The sequence below is a fragment of the Oncorhynchus masou genome, chromosome 33, assembly GCF_036934945.1.
Source record: "Oncorhynchus masou masou isolate Uvic2021 chromosome 33, UVic_Omas_1.1, whole genome shotgun sequence".
Lineage (NCBI taxonomy): Eukaryota > Metazoa > Chordata > Actinopteri > Salmoniformes > Salmonidae > Oncorhynchus > Oncorhynchus masou.
The window spans coordinates 14,905,792-14,928,238 of NC_088244.1; the positions used below are offsets into that span (position 1 = coordinate 14,905,792).

Genomic DNA, 22,447 nt, shown 5'->3' on the forward strand with positions numbered 1-22,447 from the left:
AACGTTTAAAGGAAGGTTAAGGTAAGGGTTAGGTTTTGGGATAGGGTCAAAACAAAAACAACTCGACGGTTAAGTTTAGACATGAACTTCAAATGGTTAAGGTAATGGTTAAGGTAATGGTTAAGGTTGGACTAGTGTTAAAACAGCAACAAAAATACCCAGGACTGGTACTGAAGAGGGAACACTCAAAGCCAGAGCTCGCGGCATACGCCCATCCAATGTCCCCATCCACAATGCCCTAGCAACCTGCAAGCATACTTGATGGTAATAACGCTCAATATTGCTCCTGGTGGCGGGTTTTTAAGTCATCTATCGATGTCCTGCTTACCTGGACGGTCGTCCCAATTTCACATTGGATCTTGAGCGATCTGGCGGCCTAGACAGCCATAGTAAAAAGCACAGAAAAGAAGCCACATCTTAAAGTATTGGCTCAAGGACATAAAGAGAAGTGAGAGATCAAACACACACACACACACACACTGCGCGAAACACACAGACAAACACAAAGTGGGCGGGTAGGCGGGTAAGTACTGATACAAAAGGCACACTGCAGGCACTGTTTGTATATTTGTGTTCAAGTCACTGTTTTGACAATTTGAACCAATTTCTACCTCCTGGCAGTCAAGATGTCTTTGCTGAATAGAGACGGGTCTTTCTTTCACAGAGCTCCAACGTTAGGCTGTGGTTACACATCTGGAAACCCCCAAATCAGAAGTCATAGTTATCTTTTGGAAATCTCCCCAGAGTAAAGCCACGGGACACACATGGTGGAGGTCATTGTGTGTGTATTTGTCTGTGTGTGTATATGTGTGTGTGTGTGTGTGTGTGTGTGTGTGCACATGCATGTGTGTATGCATACGTGTGGTATAATAACCAGAAAAAAGACTATGGATGCGTTGTGAGGATATGTGATTAATTGCGTGGATAAAAGGCAACATTGTGCTGCCCTCTCCACTGACCGTGCTTCTACACCTGCATTGCTTGCTGTTTGTGGTTCTAGGCTGGGTTTCTGTACAGCACTTTGATATATCAGCTGATGTATGAAGGGCTATATAAATACATTTGATTTGATTAAGGAATTTGATACTGTTCATCACTCATTGCTTATTCGGAGGCTTTCATCAATTTGCCTGAACCAGGCTGTGAGTACAGATGTAGGACCTTCATTTGAGCCAGTTTGCTAGAGCAGGAAAATCATCCTGCAGTCTCCACAGAGTTAGGTAAATCTGCTTTTGGTTTCTTTGCACCCCATGTATGTATCAATCTTTAGAAGATCCCTACAACTATATATACTAGTGACTCTCAGGCAGTTCAACATGTTGATTGGGGACCACTTTGCTGAAAAATGTGATGGTTTCTCTTGAGTATGTTTTGTAATCTTGTATACTTGTATTATATTGTATTTGTAAATTGTGTTGATGCAGGGCTCACTTGTAAAAAAATATTTTACTCTCAATGATTAATAATGGGATCAACCCACTAAATAGAATAAGCTTTAGTAACAGCTATAGACATTTATCCACCAGTTTGACCTGCACCACTACCACAACCCCTCAGGGAATGTTATAGAACACAAAGTAATACACACACACATACATCATTGCGCCAAGGCAGATCACACACAAGGCAGATCAGTCCGCACACACACACACACACGCACACACGCACACACGCACACACGCACACACGCACACACGCACACACGCACACACACACACACACACACACACACACACACACACACACACACACACACACACACACACACACACACACACACACACAGTCTACTGTGGCTTTGCTGTGTGTGTCCTCAGACTACCTCTTCTCCTCGTGAGAACAAAGCAGATGAAGACTTATGGGCTGTGGAGAAGGTATTTCTCTGATCATCATAGTGTAGGTTGCAGCTCGTTTAATGCAGCTGCACCCATGGGGCACTGCACTCGGCACAAAACAGTAGCAATGAATTCTCTAATCTGCCCAAAGACAAACACATGTGCGCACATGACACACAAACACACACAAACACACACGTCCACTACATGAACACAAGGCACACTGCAGCCACTGTTTTGACAATTTGAACCAATTTCTACCTCCAGGCAGTCAAGATGTCTCTGTTGAATAGAAGCTTGTCTTTCTTAAACAGAGTTCCAATGTAAAGCTGTAGTTACACATCTGAAGCACATCCACTGTGATCAGTAGTTGTAGTAATTGTGTGAGTGAGTGAGTGAGTGAGTGAGTGAGTGAGTGAGTGAGTGAGTGAGTGAGTGAGTGAGTGAGTGAGTGAGTGAGTGAGAGAGAGAGATAATCAGAGCACTATGGGATGCTGCATTGTCATCAACCCCAATCAGTAGAAGAAGCTTACAGCTACAGACATACTATATCCACCAGTTTGATATTTTCCACTACCACAGCCCCTCACGGTTTGATATCGAACATATAACTGCATTGGAGCCGTCATATAGGTAAGCAGCTGCTCTTGATTATTGTCTCGAAGCCACACCCGTCCCACTCACATTAGAGAAGTTCAAAATGAGAAAATGAAGGCTATATGGAAATAATGATGCTCAAATTGAAAGTAATTCAACAAAATAATGAGGATTTCTATCCCAGAATCGAAGTGTAGATTATATCTCTCATTCCAGTGTTCGAACTTGTGAACAAAGCTGCATGGGATTTCTCTTTATGTGACTCTGTGCAGGCAATGGCAATGTCAGCTTTACGTATAATGCCAGAAGCAGCTTCTGGATTTGACAATTCCACCTCCAACAAAACCAACTAACTCTCACAGTCTCACTTCAGAATTAGACGTTTATCCATGTTCTCAAATGTCAAATTCCGGAGGTTAAGTTTGGCCATTTAGTCCAAAATCTTAAGGTTAGGCATTAACTCGGTATGATTAAGGTAAGGGTTAAGGTTCGGGATAGGTTTAAAATGGAAATAGCAAAAACAACTTTTTATTGCTGGATTCCTATCTTTCACCCCTAAATCGCCCTGCAGCACTCAATGAGCCAGCCAGCTAGCTAGTGAGTCACAGAAATGTACGTTCTGCCTGTTAATTATTTCAGACAGATTGTACTTATTTTACTAAATCAATATGGCTTAACATAGTTTCTTATGTTTTTGACCTCAACAGTCTTGTTGGAAAGAGAGTTTTATAGCTATGACTAATGCTAACGACGCTAACTGCGCTAGCTAACCTCCTATGTGGATGCCTCCATCTAGTTCCCAATATCAGCAGACCGGTAAGTCAACTTTGCTTTTGAACTTTGTAACCATCTTAAAAGTTGTTTTACTTTTAATCATACAAGCAAGATACATATTTAGTTAAAAAGCCTGTTGATGTCATTGTTTGTTTCTTTGGAGCTAGCTAGCTAAGCTATCACTAGCTAGCTAATTGGTTAATGTGTTCTACACTACGCTGTGTACTACTCCCTTCACAGAACACTGCAAACTGGCTCTAACCAGAACAGAAAGAGAATTATGAGGCCCCATTGCACAACTGAGCAAGAAGACAAGTACATTAGAGTGTCTAGTTTGAGAAACCGATGCCTCATAAGTCCTGAACTGGCAGCTTCATTAGTACCCACAAAACACCAGTCTCAATGTCAACAATGTAGAGGCGACTATTCATTGTTTTTCCCCCTCAACAATCTACACAACATACTCCATAATGACAAAGCAAAAACAGGTTTATACATTTTTGCAAATGTATTAAAAATAAAATAACGGAAATTTCACATTTACATAAGTATTCAGACCCTTTACTCTGTACTTTGTTGAATCACTTTTTTACAGCAAATACAGCCTCAAGTCTTCATGGGAATGACACTACAGGCTTAGCACATCTGTATTTCTGGAGTTTCTCCCATTCTTCTCTGTAGATCCTCTCAAGCTCTGTCAGGTTGGATAGAAGATGTCAGATCGGGCTCAAGTCCGGGCTCTGGCTGGGCCACTCAAGGACATTCAGAGACCTGTCCCGAAGCCAGGTTTCAATCAAGGATATTTCTGTACTTTGCTCCATTCATCTTTTGGCATTCAGGCCAAAGAGTTAAATCTTGATTTCATCAGACTAGAGATGTCATGTGCCTTTTACAGAGGAGTGGCTTCCTTCTGGCCACTCTACCATAAATGCCTGATTGGTGGAGTGCTGCAGATATGGTTGTACTTCTGGATGTTTCTCCCATCTAAAGAGAGGAACTATGGAGCTCTGTCAGAGTGACCATTGGGATCTTGGAAATCTCCCCTGACCAAGGCCCTTCTCCCCCAATTGATCAGTTTGACCACACGGCCAGCTCTAGGAAGTCTAGGTGGTTCCAAACTTCTTCCATTTAAGAATGATGGAGACCACACTGTTATTTGGGACCTTCAGTGCTGCATATATTTTTTGGTACCCTTCCCCAGATCTGTGCCTCGTCACAATCCTGTCTCAGAGCTCTATGGACAATTCATTCTACCACATGGCTTGGTTTTTGATCTGATATGCACTGTCAACTGTGGGACATTATTAGGGCTAGGCCCATTTTTTCTCAATTTCCGCATGAATGACGTGCCCAAAGTAAGCTGCCTGTTGCTCAGGCCCTGAAGCCAGGATATGCATGTAATTGGTACCATTGGAAAGAAAACACTTTGAAGTTTGTAGAAATGTTAAAATAATGTAGGAGAATATAACCCAATAGATATGGTAGGAGAAAATCCAAAGAAAAACCAACCTGATTTTTTTGAGAGCCCATCCACTTAGAAAGGCAAGTAAAAGGTTATATTGACAATTAGTTCCCTGGGTGCAATTCCTATGGCTTCCACAGGGTGTCAGCAGTCTATGTTCAAGGTTTCAGGCTTGTAACTTTAAAAATGAATAAGAAACATCCGTTTTAGTACAGGTTCACGGTCTTGGAAATTCTTGTTTGCGAGTGCCATGATGACAGGACGCACCTGCTAAAATCTGTAAGAAATATTATAGTTCGATTACATTTTAGTGTATCTGAGGAGTGAATGGAAATGTATTTTGATAGATTTTTTTATTCCTTTCTCTGCATACTGAACGAGTGGATTACTCAAATCGATGGCGCCAACTAAATGCTTTTTGGGAAATAAAGAAGGATTTTATCTAACAAAACAACACTACATGTTATAGATGGGACCATTTGGATGACAAATCAGAGGAAGATTTTCAAAAAGTAAGTGAATATTTAATCGTTATTTGTGAATGTATGTAACCTAAATGCATGAGCCTGAGGAAAAATATTTTGATGTGGGGCGCCGTCCTCAAACAATCGCATGGCATGTTGAAGCTGTAATAGCTACTGTAATTCAGTCAGCCGATATAAAACACTTATATATGTACCTAAATGTTTAGTATCCATAATATTTATGATTATTTATTTGAATTGCACGCCCTCCAGTGTCACTGGATGTTGTCCCGCTAGCGGGACGCCTAGCCCTAAAGTTATTTAAACAGGTCGCAGTTGTAAATGAGAACTTGTTCTCAACTTGCCTACCTGGTTAAATAAAGGTGAAATAAAAATAAAAAGGTGTGTGCCTTTCCAAATCATGTCCAATCAATTGAATTTACCACAAGTGGACTCCAATCAAGTTGTAGACACATATCAAGGATGATCAATGGAAACTGGATGCACCTGAGCTCATTATTATTTGTCATTATGGGGTATTGTGCGAAGATTGATGAGGAAAATGTTTTATTTAATCCATTTCAGAAGGTTGGAATGTAACAAAATGTGTAGGAAGTCAGTTCTGAATTCTTTCCAAATATAACGTATACAGCTCAACAACATGAGAAACAAGATTATCTGGTCTAATGAAACCATGATTAAACTCTTTGGCCTGAATCCCAAGTGTCACGTCTAGAGTAAACCTGGCATCATCCCTACATGGTGGTGGCAGCATCATGCTGTCGGGATGTTTTTTTTATCGGGAGGGACTATGAGACTAGTCTGAATCGAGGGGAAAGATTAACGGAGCAAAGTACAGAAAGATCATTGACAAAAACTTGCTCCAGACCACTCAGGACCTCAGACTGAGGCGAAGGTTCCCCTTCCAACAGGACAACGACCCTAAGCAGACAGCCAAGACAACGCATGAGTGCTTTTGGGACAAGTTATAGATCGAGCTAAAGCCCAGTCAGAGCAAGGATTTTAGCCCGATCTAACATTTCTGGAGAGACCTGAAAATAGCTGTGCAGCGATGCTCCTCATCTAACCTGACAGAGCTTGAGAGGGTCTGCAGAGAAGATTGGGAGAAACTCCCCAATACAGGTCTGCCAAGCTTGTAGTCACACCCAAGAAGACTTGAGGCTGTAAACGCTGCCAAACGTGCTTCAACAAAGTACTGTGTAAAGGGTCTGAATATTTATGCAAATGTCATATTTCCGTTTTTATTTCTGTTCTTATTTATTTAAAAAAAATTGCTAACATTTCTTAAAACCTGTAAAACCTGTTGCTCTGTCATTATGCTGTATTGTGTATAGATTGATGTGTCACACCAGCCTTGGCTTTGGGTCCCCCTCCTGTACAGGTCAGGCGTTCGTCTTTGCTGGCCTTCTAGCAGCTGCCGAACATACTGCTGACAAATGCCCTTCGCTCGTCAACCCCTGGACTTGTCTCGTCATCATTACACACACCTGGTTCTAATCCCCACTCTATCATTGTATATATACTCCCTCTGCCTTTTGTCTTTGTCGTCATTGTAAATGCTACTTGTTTTCCTTGAGAGGAACTTCTCCTATTTCCTGAGTACTTTATATTTTCCGCTTTTGGTTCGCCCTGACCAAGCTGGCCTGTCACGATGAAGACCTCATGCTGGACCAGCTCTTCGCCATGGCCATCCGCCTGGATAGTGTCCTGCGTGACCGTCATCGCCCATCCAGGAGGTTCGGGTCTCTCCCAGGAACCTCCAGCAAGACTGAGCCCATGGAGGTTGGCATGACGCACCTTCTCCTTGAGGAACATCAATGTCGCCGTCAACAGGGTCTCTGCTCCTACTACGGGGAGTCGACCACTCCTGGAACACCTGTCCTAGAAAGAGAACCAGCCGAGGAAGTGACAGGCCGAGGAGCACTCCTGCACCTTCCCAGGTAGGCCTTGGACATGCCTTACTCCTCTCTCTGTCCACCCAGCCCATCCTCCTCCCTGTCACCTTCCCTGACTATCCTGGCCCCCAACTGAGTCCTGCCCTAGTGGACTCAGGTGCTGCAGGCAATTTCCTAAACCAGTCAGTGGCCTTCTCATTACCCATTCCTCTAGTCACTTTACAACCCCCTATCCCAGTCCTTGCCCTAACAACCGTCCCCTAGGAACAGGACTGGTGCGCCAGACCATGATTCCCATTTCCCCTCACAGTTACTCACAACCACCATGAACGCATCACTTTCCTCATATTAGACTCCTGCACACCCCATAGTTTTAGGTTTCCCCTGGCTACAGTTGCATAACCCCAGTATATCATGGACAGAGAAGAGATGTGTCTGTGTCAATCTATGCCACCAAAGCGTCAGTACAGGATTAAGATTGAATCCTACTACACCAGCTCTGATGCTTGGCGGATGTGGCAGTGATTGAAATCTATTACAGACTACAAAGGGAAACTCGGAAATGAGCTGCCCAGTGACGCGAGCCTACCAGACGAGCTAAATGCCTTTTATGCTCATTTCGAGGCAAGCAACACTGAAGCATGTACGAGAGCACCAGCTGTTCTGGATGACTGTGTGATAACACTCTCGGTAGCCGATGTAAACAAAACCTTTAAACAAGTCAACATTCAAAAAACGGCTGGGCCAGACGGATTACCAGGACGTGTACTCAAAGCATGCGCAGACACACTGTCAAGTACCTTCACTGACATTTTCTGCCTCTCCCTGACAGAGTCTGTAATACCTACATTTTTCAAGCAGACCACCATAGTCCCTGAAACCCAAGGGAGCGAAGGAAACCTGCCTAAATGATTAACACCCCGTGGCAGTCACGTCTGTAGCCATGAAGTGTTTTGAAAGGCTGGTCAATGGCACACATCAACAGCATCCTCCCGGACACCATAGACCCACTCCAATCTTCATAACGCCCCAACATATCCACAGATTACGCAATCTCAATCGTACTCCACACCGCCCTTTTTCACCTGGACAAAAGGAACACCTATGTGAGAATGCTGTTCATCGACTAGAGCTCAGCGTTCAACACCATAGTGCCCACGAAGCTCATCACTAAGCTAAGGACTCTGGGACTAAACTCCTCACTTTGCAAATGGATCCTGGACTTCCTGCTGGGCCGTCCCCAGGTGGTAAGAGTAGGCAACAACACATCTGCCACGCTGATCCTTAACACTGGGTTCCCTCAGGGGTGTTCTCTCACGTCTTCTGGCACTACGGGATCCCAGAGGACATTGTGTCTAAGCTTGATCCTCAGATCACCTCCCGTGTCTGGAAGGCCTTCATGGAGCGACGGGTTCACAGTCAGCCTCACCTCTGATTACCATCCCCAATCAAATGGACAGGTGGAAAGGGTAAATCAGGAACTAGGTAGGTACCTTCGTAGTTACTGTCAGGACGGGCCGGGGGAGTGGGCTGTGTTTCTGTCTTTGGAAGAATACACACAAAACTCCCTTCGTCACTCCTCCACTAACCTCACACCCCTTCAGTGTGTTCTAGGCTATCAGTCGGCCCCGGCACCGGAGTCAGATCGAGGCTCCTGCAGTGGACGATTGGTTCCGGCATGCCGAGGTGGTATGGAACACCGATCACACCCGTCTCCAGCACGTCGTCCTCCGGCAGAAGGCACAGGCCAATCGTCACCGCAGTGCAGCCCAGGTCTTTCACCCCGGTGACAGGGATTAGCTTTCTACGAAGGACCTGCCCCTCCGCCTGCACTGACTGGAAGCTGAGCGGGTGGTTTGTGGGGCTGTTAAAAGTCCTGAGGTGAGTCAGTGAGGTGACGCACAGATTACAGCTCCCTGTAAATTACCGTATCTCACCCTCACATCATGTATCTCTCCTCAGGCTGGTGGCAGCTGGTCCCTTGGCTAGTGCTGGACCCCATGACGCACCTCCCCTCCCTTGGACATCTAGGGGGCCCCGGCGTACTCCGTCTGCAGCTTGTTGGACTCACAGAATTGTGGGGGGCTTCTCCAGTACCTGTTCAACTGGGAAGGGTACGGTCTAGAAGTGCGGGACGTCCTGGATCGCTCCCTCATTCGAGACTTTTACAGGCGTCGTCCCGACCGACCCGCACCGCGTCTTTGGGGTCGTCCCCAAGGTCGTCGACGCCCCACTGCTGGAGCAGTGCCTCAGGGGGGTTACGGTCACACCAGCCTTTGCTTTTGCTGTCAAATGCCCTTCACTCATCAATCCCGGACTTGTCTTGTCATCATTACACACTCCTGGTTCCAATCCCCACTGTATCACTGTATATATTACCTCTGCCATTTGTCTTTGTCGGTCATTGTCAATATTACTTAATTTCCCGAGAGGAATCTCTCCTACTATTTCCTGAGTAATTTCTATTTTGCACTTTGGGTTCGCCCTGTGCCTTTTTGTTTATTGAGATATATTTTGAGCACAACAGCATTTGGGTTTTGGGTTTTGTCCCGCTTTGATCTATGGTGCTTAAATAGGACTGCCTCCTGCTTACTCCTCTCTACACCAATGACATGATGAGAGAAACAAAATGTTAGAATAAGACTGTAACAAAATATGGAATAAGTCAAGGGGTCTAAATACTTTCCGAATGCACTGAACTTACTGTCACTTTGTGCATCTCTCTTTCAGATCTGCCATCCACTCCACCAATGCCTGACAGCCTTACCCAGAAGTGCATACACTGGGACATTTAATATTGACAGAGCAGAGATGGGTGGCTGACAAGGAGAAAACAAACACAACATGCGCACACTCTCTCTGTCTCTGTCACTCACTTTATCCCTAATGTAAATCAATTGTAATACTTGTTTATTTTATGTATGATCCATTTCATTTTAGGATAGTACATATCTACGCCTACATATCCATTATACGTATCTACACAATTACACTAAATATCTATCAAATCAAAGCGTGATTAATAATATTGTAAAAGAGTATTGCTTAATGTGTACAGTTTGAGGAAATTCTCACTCACTCACTCACTCACTCACTCATACACATTAGACCCTATGTAAAGACACTGTTCATTTTATGTATGCTCCATTTTATTTGAGGATTGTGTGCAGTAATGTACATTGACAGCTAAAGCAATTTTTTGGTTTATTATATATTTCTCTGATTAAAATGAGTGACCAAAAGGAAGTCGGGAGACTTGCAAACCTCTGAGGATGTGCAGGTTTTTCAGTGGTGGAAAAAGTACCCAATTGTCATACTTGAATAAAAGTAAAGATAACAGAAAATGTCTCAAGTAAAAGTCACGCAGTAAAATACTACTTGAAGAAAAGTCTAGATGTAATAGCTAAAATATAATTAAGCATCAAAAGTAAAAGTATAAATAATTTCAAATTCCTTATTTTAAGCAAACCAGACGGCACCATTTCATTTCTTGTACTTTTTTGTTTACAGATAGCCAGGGACACGCTCCAACACTCAGACTTACAAACAAATCATGTATTTAAGGTTGTTCTCTTGATAGATGTGAATTGGTCCATTTTCCTGTCCTGCTAAGCATTCAAAATGAACGCAGTAGTTTTGGTTGTCAGGGAAATTGCATGGATGAAAATTACACCATTTTTTTAGGAATGTAGTGAAGTAAAAGTAAAAGTTGTCAAAAATAGAAATAGTAAAGTAAAGTACAGACACCCTAAAAAACTACTTAAGTAGTACTTTCAAGTATTTTTACTCAAGTAATTTACACCACTGAGGTTTTGTCATCTGGAGCTGAAACAGGGCCACAACAGACCTCACATATGTACAGGGTGCCCAGGAGTGGCAGGGAAATATGTTTATTGTCCTGCAAAGTATTTTTAATGACTGTTAAACAGCAACCACTAACATTGAGTGGCTGCTGCCAACACACTGACTCAACTCCAGCCACTTTAATAATGGGAAATGATGGGAAATGATGTAAAATATATCACTAGCCACTTTAAACAATGCTACCTAATATAATGTTTACTGTATACTTATATACTGTACTCTATATCATCTACTGCATCCTTATGTAATACATGTATCACTAGCCACTTTAACTATGCCACTTTGTTTACATACTCATCTCATATGTATATACTGTACTCGATACCATCTACTGTATCTTGCCTATGCTGCTCTGCACCATCACTCATTCATATCTTTATGTACATATTCTTTATCCCCTTACACTGTGTATAAGAAATTAGTTTTGGAATTGTTAGTTAGACTACTTGTTGGTTATTACTGCATTGTCGGAACTAGAAGCACAAGCATTTCGCTACACTCGCATTAACATCTGCTAACCATGTGTATGTGACAAATAAAATTTGATTTGATTTTGATTTAATGTACCAAGGCCATTCCCTGGCTACCCATCCACATTGCTCTGGCCAAACTGACGTTTTTTAATGTTCCAAGGCCATTCCCTGGCTACCCATCCACATTGCTCTGGCCAAACTGACGTTTTTTAATGTTCCAAGGCCATTCCCTGGCTACCCATCCACATTGCTCTGGCCAAACTGACGTTTTTTAATGTTCCAAGGCCATTCCCTGGCTACCCATCCACATTGCTCTGGCCAAACTGACGTTTTTAATGTTCCAAGGCCATTCCCTGGCTACCCATCCACATTGCTCTGGCCAAACTGACGTTTTTTAATGTTCCAAGGCCATTCCCTGGCTACCCATCCACATCGCTCTGGCCAAACTGACGTTTTTTAATGTTCCAAGGCCATTCCCTGGCTACCCATCCACATTGCTCTGGCCAAACTGATGTTTTTTAATGTTCCAAGGCCATTCCCTGGCTACCCATCCACATTGCTCTGGCCAAACTGACGTTTTTTAATGTTCCAAGGCCATTCCCTGGCTACCCATCCACATTGCTCTGGCCAAACTGATGTTTTTTAATGTTCCAAGGCCATTCCCTGGCTACCCATCCACATTGCTCTGGCCAAACTGATGTTTTTTAATGTTCCAAGGCCATTCCCTGGCTACCCATCCACATTGCTCTGGCCAAACTGACGTTTTTTAATGTTCCAAGGCCATTCCCTGGCTACCCATCCACATTGCTCTGGCCAAACTAACGTTTTTTAATGTTCCAAGGCCATTCCCTGGCTACCCATCCACATTGCTCTGGCCAAACTGATGTTTTTTAATGCTCCAAGGCCATTCCCTGGCTACCCATCCACATTGCTCTGGCCAAACTGACGTTTTTTAATGCTCCAAGGCCATTCCCTGGCTACCCATCCACATTGCTCTGGCCAAACTGATGTTTTTTAATGTTCCAAGGCCATTCCCTGGCTACCCATCCACATTGCTCTGGCCAAACTGACGTTTTTTAATGTTCCAAGGCCATTCCCTGGCTACCCATCCACATCGCTCTGGCCAAACTAACGTTTTTTAATGTTCCAAGGCCATTCCCTGGCTACCCATCCACATCGCTCTGGCCAAACTGACGTTTTTTAATGTTCCAAGGCCATTCCCTGGCTACCCATCCACATTGCTCTGGCCAAACTGACGTTTTTTAATGCTCCAAGGCCATTCCCTGGCTACCCATCCACATCGCTCCGGCCAAACTGACGTTTTTTCTCCACAGTGAATGTATGTAGCGATTCATATTCAGGGTAAGTCATCAGGCAAGCAAGGCCAAGGAATGGAGAGAGAGGTGACATGGAGGGAGTTTCAGACCTCATTTTTTTATGAAGCAAAAAATCAGAGATGGATGGCTGACAAGGAAAAAATGAAACACAACATGCACATACTCTCTCTCCTCTCTCTCTCACAAGAAATGTGCAAAGATCAAGCCTAGATAGCTAGGCCTACAACTCTCTAGTGTAGTAAAAACAGTATATCATTAATAACTATCACAATTCTATAATTAATACATATTAGAGTAATAATACATAATAGAGTGACCAATAGTTACTGTATTTTGATTGTTTAGTGTTTTAATTATTCAACAAGTAGTGCCCTAAGGAGGGATCGGACTGTGTCTCAAAAGCAGCAGAAAAGGTCAAATAAGGTCACATAAATTTCTGTTACAGCTCTGCACGTCTGGCCCCTTTGAATCAGAGGCAGATACTTGCGCCCATCTGCCATCCCTGTCCACAGCACACAGCTCTCACTGTTGCCCCTAGTGACCAGTTTCCACTTTATCTCCCGATGTCTTTAGACATGGATGGACATAGAATCCTGACTTGTATCACAGCCGACCTGGCTGGACAAAACAACCACTATAAGGATGTTGGCTAAGGTGGATCTGATTGAATAGAGCCCTAATCCAGGTCAAAGCATCAATGTAACTGAACAAGAATGCATGGACTCCAGACTAGGTGAATGGTGGAGACGATTAAGTTGTTAACTAGAAAAAGATACATGAATCTGTTTCCTGATATAAATGTCAAAGCAAATTCACAACTCAACATTAGATTTAAACCTGACATTCACACTGAGACAAGAGCAACATTTCTTCTTAGTAGTATACCAATTATAGTGAACTTTCAGAGCTGCATATAAACAAAACAAGTTTTTCTTCAATCCCATTAAAACACAGTTTATCTGACACTGACGTGTCAGAAAGTAATTGTATGCCTCAATCCTTTCTGTATTGGCAGGATGTTTATCTATCCAGTTAGAGGGCTACTAATACAGAAACTCAAGTTAGCAATTCGAATAACTGAGATTAAGTTAATGCAAAGCATTACACAACACATATCCCTTCTTCAGAAGTCTTCCCTCAGATGCACCTGTTTCCCCGGATTTCCCCTGAGTATTTATATCTTAACAACAGATGAAGGAAAGATCACCAGAAGATCAGCATAATGCTGTGGGCTGTCTTTCTCATATGCAGGGAAGTCAGCTAGAGCACAAGTACACAAGCAAACATCTGGAATTGTTCAAAGATAGTCATAACATGGATCATTTAGCTTTTTTATTTTTTATTTTAGGAGCCCTTTATTTTTTTTTAAATACAGAAATGCGTTATATAACACATTCATAAAAGGCAAAAAAGACGGTCAAAAATTGTATCGCAAGGAATAAGGTTTTGAAGAGTGTCATTTATGTAGGAGAAATAAGAAAGTTCAGGAAATATATATATATATTTTTGACACATTTACCCCTTGTTTTTGTTGGCACAAAAATACCTCTATACTTCCATGTGTTTGTATGGGTTACCTTCTGACGAGTCCCGTGATATTTGTGGGGGTCGTAGAGCAAACCTGAGAACACTCGTCTTCCCTTTCCACAGTGGGGTCATATTATTTGTAGCCCAAACGATACAGACACAGAAGTTGGCACATCAGAGTCCTGTCCCTTGTGTAGGCATATATTGTATATTGTACAATCAATCAGTGAGAGAGAGCGTCAAATATCACAATTATATCCACTGTATACATGAATCGCAGCACAGTTGGTTCCTATTTCAGTAATGTCTTTGGTCACATTTGCGTGGTCAAACAAAAACACTGTAATGATTGGTTGACAATAGATCCTCCCACAATGCAGGTGATGGCTGCAGGATGAAATTGGTGAAGAGTAACTGCAGAAACTTGCAGTCGACTGCAGTCAAAACTTCATGACCTTTGATCACATGATTTTTGTAAAGTTCATGTAGTTGACATGAGCAAGTTGTACAATTTTTAAATGTTTTTTTTTATTCATTTGAAAGAAAAATGAAAATGTTGAAGAACATAATTCCACTTTGACATTATAGGCCAGTGACCAAACAAATCTCAATTTAATCCATTTAAAATGCAGGCTGTACCATTCCGACTGTGAATTAAGTACAGTACTCTGGACATACTGCATCAGTACTCTGATTGATGTAATTAGTATTACCGGTAGACTACATTGCATTGTATTCCATTGTACTGTATTTGACTAATTGATTTGTATTGTATCACAGGTATTGTTTTGATTCATATTGATCTGAATCCAAGCAGCCATTTGTATCATGTGTTATTCTATTGATAAGCAGTTGGATCAGAACTTCCACCAGAGTATGCAGTTAACAACAATATCCATGCAGTGGCAGGATCAGTCATTAGATTAAATGGAAATTCCATTTATTGAGTGCATGGAATGCCGTATAGGTTATAGATCACCACAGTTCACTGCTCATGTTGTCCAGTCAGTTGAATAGCAGCTGATTATACTCTACGGCAGCTGATGAAATTCTCCATTTGATCTTTCCAGTACAATTGACAGCTTTGCTAGAATAATTCTGCTTTGGCATGTATTTCTTATATGAAATGTTCAGTGTGTGAAGAATGCCGTCCATGAGTGACGTTATTATACTAGGCCTACGTGTCAAGTGAAACTCATTGAATTCAATTGAAATTCAATTGAAATTCACTGAAGATATGCACCACTTACAGATTACTACATGCTTTGAATTGTTTCGGGCCACATAGATTTTTAGAAGTTATGAAGGCTCCTTCAAATAGGTGTTTGTTTTTCTTCTGGCTATAACTGGTTGCTATGTGGTGCATGTGGTTATGTGTGCCAATTGTTCTGTGTGTGACTAGCTCGTGGCTTTGGAGTCCTTCCAGGGCTGGTGGTTGGTCAGGGTGATGGGGGAGGTGGTTACAAGAGGACTCTCTCTCTATGGTAACCTGACTGATCTCTAAATAATCTAATGTGCCTCTGCTGCTGGACCCAAATATAGCCACTTCGGCTGCCTATCGGCTGTTGCCCACTGAAACATGGGCAGTTTGTAGCTGCCCAATGGGCACACACTAGTTGCATCAATGTTGCTTCCACGTCATTTCAATCAAATTACATTGAGTCATGTGAATTCCATAGATTAGGGCTACATACATTTATTTAAATTGACTGATATCCTTCCATGTACTGTAACTCAGTAAAACCTTTGAAATTGTTGCATGTTGCGTTTAGTATAGATTTCATTTTCCTTGATCTTTCGTCATTACAGTCATTTTCCCTTGCAAATCGTTTTTTTCAACATTTGTGAGTTTAGCGTAAATGGATCATTTAGAAATATGCACCTTGTGTTTTCTATACTTCCAAGGACAAACTGTAATTGCTGCTAGCACAATGAATCATTGAGATCTTTACTATTGAAACAGTGTGTGGACAATTATCTCTCTCACCTGGCCGAAGCCCCAAGCAACGGGCAAGTTTTAGAGGATGTCTTTTATCAAGTTGACTATAACTACTGCCTTTCAAAGTGTATTGCATTATGTTGTTAACTTTGGAATAGACATGCCGCTAGCGCCCAACCTGGACACCATCCGGTGAAATTGCAAAGCGAGAAATTCAAACTACACAATTCGTAATATTAAACATTCATGAAAATACAAGTGTCGTACATCGTTTAAAACCTTAAATTCTTGTTAATCCAGCCGCTTTGTCAGATTTCAAAAAGGCTTTACGGCGAAAGCATACCATGTAATTATCTGAGGACAGCGCCCCGCATACAAAAGCATTACAAACATTTTCCAAACAAGCAGAGGTGTCACAAAAGTCTGAAATAGCAATATAATAAATCACTTACCTTTGAAGATCTTCCTCTGATTGCAATCCCAAGGGTCCCAGCTAAATAACAAATTCTCATTTTGTTTGATAAAGTCCTTCTTTTATATCCCAAAAAGGTCAGTTTAGTTGGCACGCTTGATTCAGTAATCCACCGGTTTCCATCATTCAAAATGCATACAAATGAATCTCAAAAGTAACCAATAAACTTCGTCCAAACAAGTCAAACAACATTTCTAATCAATCCTCAGGTACACTAATATGTAAATAAACTATGAAATTTAAGATGGAGAATAGTATGGTCATTACCCGAGATAAATAACGAAGTGTGCACCCTCACCTACGCGCCACAATACAACAGCCAAAATGGGAGCCACCTAGTAAAAATAAAAATTCTAGCTCATTTTTCAAAAAACAAGCCTGAAACTCTTTCTAAAGACTGTTGACATCTATTGAAAGCCCTTGGAACTGCAATCTGGGAGGTATTCCATTAATATTCCCATAGACAGCCATTTCAATGAGTGGTGAGCTCCCAACATTTTTTTAATGGATGGATTCTCCTCGGGTTTTCGCCTGCCATATCAGTCCTGTTATACACACATATATTATATTAACAGTTTTGGAAACTTTAGAGTGTTTTTATCCAATACTACTGCATAATTGTATGCATGTCCTAGCTTCTGGGCCTGACTAACAGGGAGTTTACTTTGGGCACCTCAGTCATCCAAACTTCTGAATACAGCCCCCTATCCAGAAGAAGTTGTTAAACATTTTTACAAATTAATAAAAAATTAAAAGCTGAAATGTCTTGAGTCAATAAGTATTCAACCCCTTTGTTATGGCAAGCCTAAATATGTGGAGTGGACACAATTTGTATGCAATAATGTTTAAGACAAATTTTTTTTATTACAAACTCATATCTGTACCCCAGATGTACAATTATCTGTAAGGTCCCTCAGTCAAGCAGTGAATTTCAAACACAGAATCACAAAGACCAGTAAAGTTTTCCAATGCCTCACAAAGAAGGGCACCTTCAGAAAACATTCATACACTCTGACTTATTCCACATTGTGTTGTGTTACAGCCTGAATTCAAAATGGATTCAATTGATTTTTTCCATACCCCTATAAACACAATACAACAAAATTTATTGAAAATGAAATACAGAAATATCTCATTAACAACCCTAAGTCATTACATTGGCAGTGATTACAGCTCTTTCTGGGTAAGTCTCTAAAAGCTATCCACACCTGGATTGTACAACATTTGCCAATTATTACTTTCAAAATCTGCAAGCTCTGTCAAATTGGTTGTTGATCATTGATTGACAACCATTATTATTATTATTTTTTTTTTTTGATTTAAGTCGAAACTGTAACTCGGCCACTCAGGAACTGTAAACTCTCCTTCCAGACTCACACTAAGCATCTCCAATCCAAAATTAAATCTAAGAATTGGCTTCCTATTTCGCAACAATGCATCCTTCACTCATTCTGCCAAACATACCCTCGTAAAACTGACCATCCTACTGATCCTCGACTTTGGCGATGTCATTTACAAAATAGCCTCCAACACTCTACTCAACAAATTGGATGCACTCTATCACAGTGCCATCCATGTTATCACCAAAGCCCCATATACTACCCACCATTGCAACTTGTACGCTCTCGTTGGCTGGCCCTCGCCTCCAAACCCACTGGCTCCAGGTCATCTACAAGTCTCTGCTAGGTAAAGCCCCGCCTTATCTCAGGTCACTGGTCACCATAGCAGCACCCACCTGTAGCACATGCTCCAGCAGGTATATCTCACTGGTCACCCCCCAAAGCCAATATTTCCTTTGGCCTCCTTTCCTTCCAGTTCTCTGTTGCCAATGACTGAAATGAACTGCAAAAATCACTGAAGTTGGAGACTCATATCTCCCTCACTAGCTTTAAGCACCAGCTGTCAGAGCAGATCACAGATCACTGCACCTGTACATAGCCCATCCAACTACCTCATCCCCATATTGTATTTATTTATTAATCTTGCTCTTTTGCACCCCAGTATCTCTACTTGCACATTCATCTTCTACACATCTACAATTTCAGTGTTTAATTGCTATATTGTAATTACCTCCTACCTCATTTGCACACACTTTTTCTACTATATTATTGACTGTATTTTTGTTTATTCCATGTGTAACTCTGTGTTGTTGTATGTGTCGAACTGCTTTGCTTTATCTTGGCCAGGTCACAGTTGTAAATGAGAAATTGTTCTCAACTAGCCTACCTGGTTAAATAAAGGTGAAATACAAATAAAATAAAAAATTAAAGGAACAGTCTCTGTCATCTTGGTAAGCAACTCCAGTGTTGATTTGACCTTGTGTTTTAGGTTGTTATCCTGCTGAAAGGTAACTTCATCTCCCAGTGTCTGGTGAAAAGCAGACTGAACCAGTTTTTCCTCTAAGGTTTTTGCATATGCTTGGCTCCATTATGTTTCTTTTTCACCCTGAAAAACTCCCCAGAATACAAGCATTCCCATAACAAGATGCAGCAACCAACTATGCTTGAAAATATGAAGAGTGGTACTCAGTAATGTGTTGTATTGGATTTGCCCCAAACTTAAGACTTTTTTGCAGTATTATTTCAGCAAACAGGATGCATGTTTTGGAATACTTGTTTTCTGTACAAGCTTCCTTATTTTCACTCTGTCATTAAGGTTAGTATGGAGGACTAACTATAATGTTGTTGATCCATCCTCAGTTTTTTCCTATCACAGCCATTAAGCTCTACTTGTTTTAAAATAACCATTGGCCTCATGGTGAAATCCCTGGTTGGTTTCCTTCCTCTCCGGCTACTGAGTCAGGAAGTACACCTTTATCTTTGTAGTTATTGGGTGTATTGATACACCATCCAAAGTGTAACTAATAACTTTACCATGCTTACCATATCCCTTTTCAAGGTCTACTTTTTAAAAACCCATCTACCAATAGGTGCCCTTCTTTGCTAGGTATTGGGAAGCCTCCCTGGTCTTTTCAGTTGAATCTGTGTTTGAAATTCAGTGCTCGACAGATAGATCTTACAGATAATTGCATGTGTGAGGTACATAAATTAAGTTCTCATTCAAAAATCGTGGTAAACGCTATTATTGCACAGGGAGTGAGTCAATGCAACTTTTTATGTGACTTGTTACGCACATTTCTACTCCTGAACTTACCACAATGAAGGGGTTGAATACTTGACGCAATACTTTTCAGCTTTCCACTTCTAATTCATAAAAAAAAATATGTAAAAATATAATTCCGCTTTGACATTATGGGGTATTGTGTGTAGGCCAGTGACAAACAATCTCAATTGAATCCATTTTAAATGCAGGCTGTAACACAGCAAGATGTGGAAAAGGTCAAGGGATGTGAATACTTTCTGAAGGCATTGCATTGGTAGATGGGTAAAAAAAGAAGCAGCCATTGAATATCCCTTTGAGCTTGTTCAAGTTAATAATTACACTTTGGATAATGTATCAATACACCCAGTCACTACAAAGATACAGGCTTCCTTCCTAACTCAGTTGCCAGAGAGGAAGGAAACCACTAAGGGATTTCACCATGAGGCCAATGGCAACTTTAAAACAGCTACAGATTGTAATGGCTGTAATAAGAGAAAACTAAGGATTTCATTTAAAAAAATGCAGGCTGTAACACAACAAAATGCGGAATAAGTCCAGGGGTATGAATACTAGAGCTCGGCCGATTATGATTTTTAAACGCTGATACCGATACCGCTTATTGGAGGATCAAAAAAGCCGGTACCGATTAATCGGCCGATTAAAAAATATATATTTGTAATAATGACAATTACAACAATACTGAATTAACACTTATTTAACTTAATACAATACATCAATAAAATCAATTTAGCCTCAAGTAGATAATGAAACATGTTCAATTTGGTTTAAATAATGCAAAAACAAAGTGTTGGAGAAGAACATAAAAGTGCAATATGTGCTATGTAAGAAAGCTAAAGTTTCAGTTCCTTGCTCAGAACATGAGAACATATGAAAGTTGGTTGTTCCTTTTAACATGAGTCTTCAATATTCCCAGGTAAGAGGTTTTATGTTGTAGTTATTTTAGGACTATTTCCCTCTATACCATTTGTATTTCATTAACCTTTGACTATTGGATGTTCTTATAGGCACTTTAGTATTGCCAGTGTAACAGTATAGCTTCCGTCCCTCTCCTCACTCCTCCCTGGGCTCGAACCAGCAACACAATGACAACAGCCACCACATCGAAGCAGCGTTACCCATGCAGAGCAAGGGAAACAACCACCCCAAGGCTCAGAGCGAGTGAAGTTTGAAACGCTATTAGCCCGCGCTAACTAGCCAGGCATTTCAGTTTGGTCACACCAGCCTCTTCTCGGGAGTTGATAGGTTTGAAGTCATAAACAGCGCAATGCTTGAAGCACAACGGAAGAGCTGCTGGCAAAATGCATGAAAGTGCTGTTTGAATGAATGTTTACGTGCCTGCTTCTGCCTACCACTGCTCAGTCAGATACTTGTATGCTCAGTCAGATTATATGCAACACAGGACACGCTAGATAATATCTAGTCATATCATCAACCATGTGTAGTTAACTAGTGATTATGATTGATTGTTTTTTATAAGATAGGTTTAATGCTAGCTAGCAACTTACCTTGGCTTGCTGCATTTGCGTAACAGGCAGTCTCCTTGTGGAGTGCAACGAGAGAGAGGCAGGTCGTTATTGCGTTGGACTAGTTAACTGTAATGTTGCAAGAATTGATCCCCCGAGCTGACAAGGTGAAAATCTGTCTTTCTGCCTCTGAACAAGGCAGTTAACCAACCGTTCCAAGGCCGTCATGGAAAATAAGAATGTGTTCTTAACTGACTTGCCTAGTTAAATAAAGATTAAATAAATCTAATGAATACTTTCGGGAAGGCACTGTACTTGACATAGCGTGCTTTGCCCCCATCCAATCCCCTGGCTGAAACTCATAACCAGGGAACTTGGCACAGTCGGCCAGGCTCATTTCCACTGTTAAAATACCCTAAACCACACTGATCCGCCCCAGAATAGTTTTACTGCCCTTGCTTGAAGGACACACAGAGAGGAAATATGTAATGAAACCATACTGTACACTGTGCTGGAATGGTAACCAATGCCCTACTAGAGTACCTATTAAACACAGATTACCTTCAAAAACTGTAGAAATACCAGAGCAAACAGAGTAGTCCAATAAAATGTCAGGTAATAGCCATTAGTAGCCAAACCGAGTAAAACCTAGGAAAATGCAAACCCGACGTAAAAAATGATTGTAAAATGCAAGAAAGAGCAAAGCAGAGTAGCAGTTAAAATGTCAATAAAATGATAGGATGCCTACCTTACTGGGATGCTACGCCAGGGCTGGCTACGCCAGGGCTCATGTGTTTTAGATAGAGTCCGTAGCAGAGCCTTTAGGTGGAAGAACCATCACTGGAGCAGCGGAGAAACACACAATGTATGCTGTTGACTTGCAAGCAACTCTAACACACACACACCCACACACACAGGAATACACTCTAAGACACACACACCCCAGTAGATCCGCGTGGAGTAGGGTAGCAGAGGTGCTGCTCACAGCTGTGGAAATCTGAGCAGGGACAGAGACGGACAGAAGCGCTGCTGAGCTGCTCCTTCTCTCTACGCTATGCTCCGCTCTCAGCACAAGCCTATCCTCATCCTCCTCCTCCCTCCCTGTCTGTCTGTCTGTCTGTCTGTCTGTCTGTCTGTCTGTCTGTCTCTCTCTCTCTCTCTCTCTCTCTGTCTCTCTCTCTGTCTGTCTGTCTGTCTCTCT

At 41.7% G+C, this 22,447-nt stretch overlaps 1 protein-coding gene across 1 annotated transcript in view; it reads right to left on the reverse strand.

Annotated features, from left to right (window-relative positions):
• Nucleotides 1-22,277, reverse strand: part of opn7b (opsin 7, group member b) — a 153,954-nt gene extending 131,677 nt beyond the window's left edge. The window contains exon 1 of the mRNA XM_064956017.1: nt 21,995-22,277. The gene's annotated coding sequence lies outside the window, so the exon portion shown is untranslated. The remainder of the gene's footprint in view (nt 1-21,994) is intronic.
• Nucleotides 22,278-22,447: the final 170 nt, after the last annotated feature.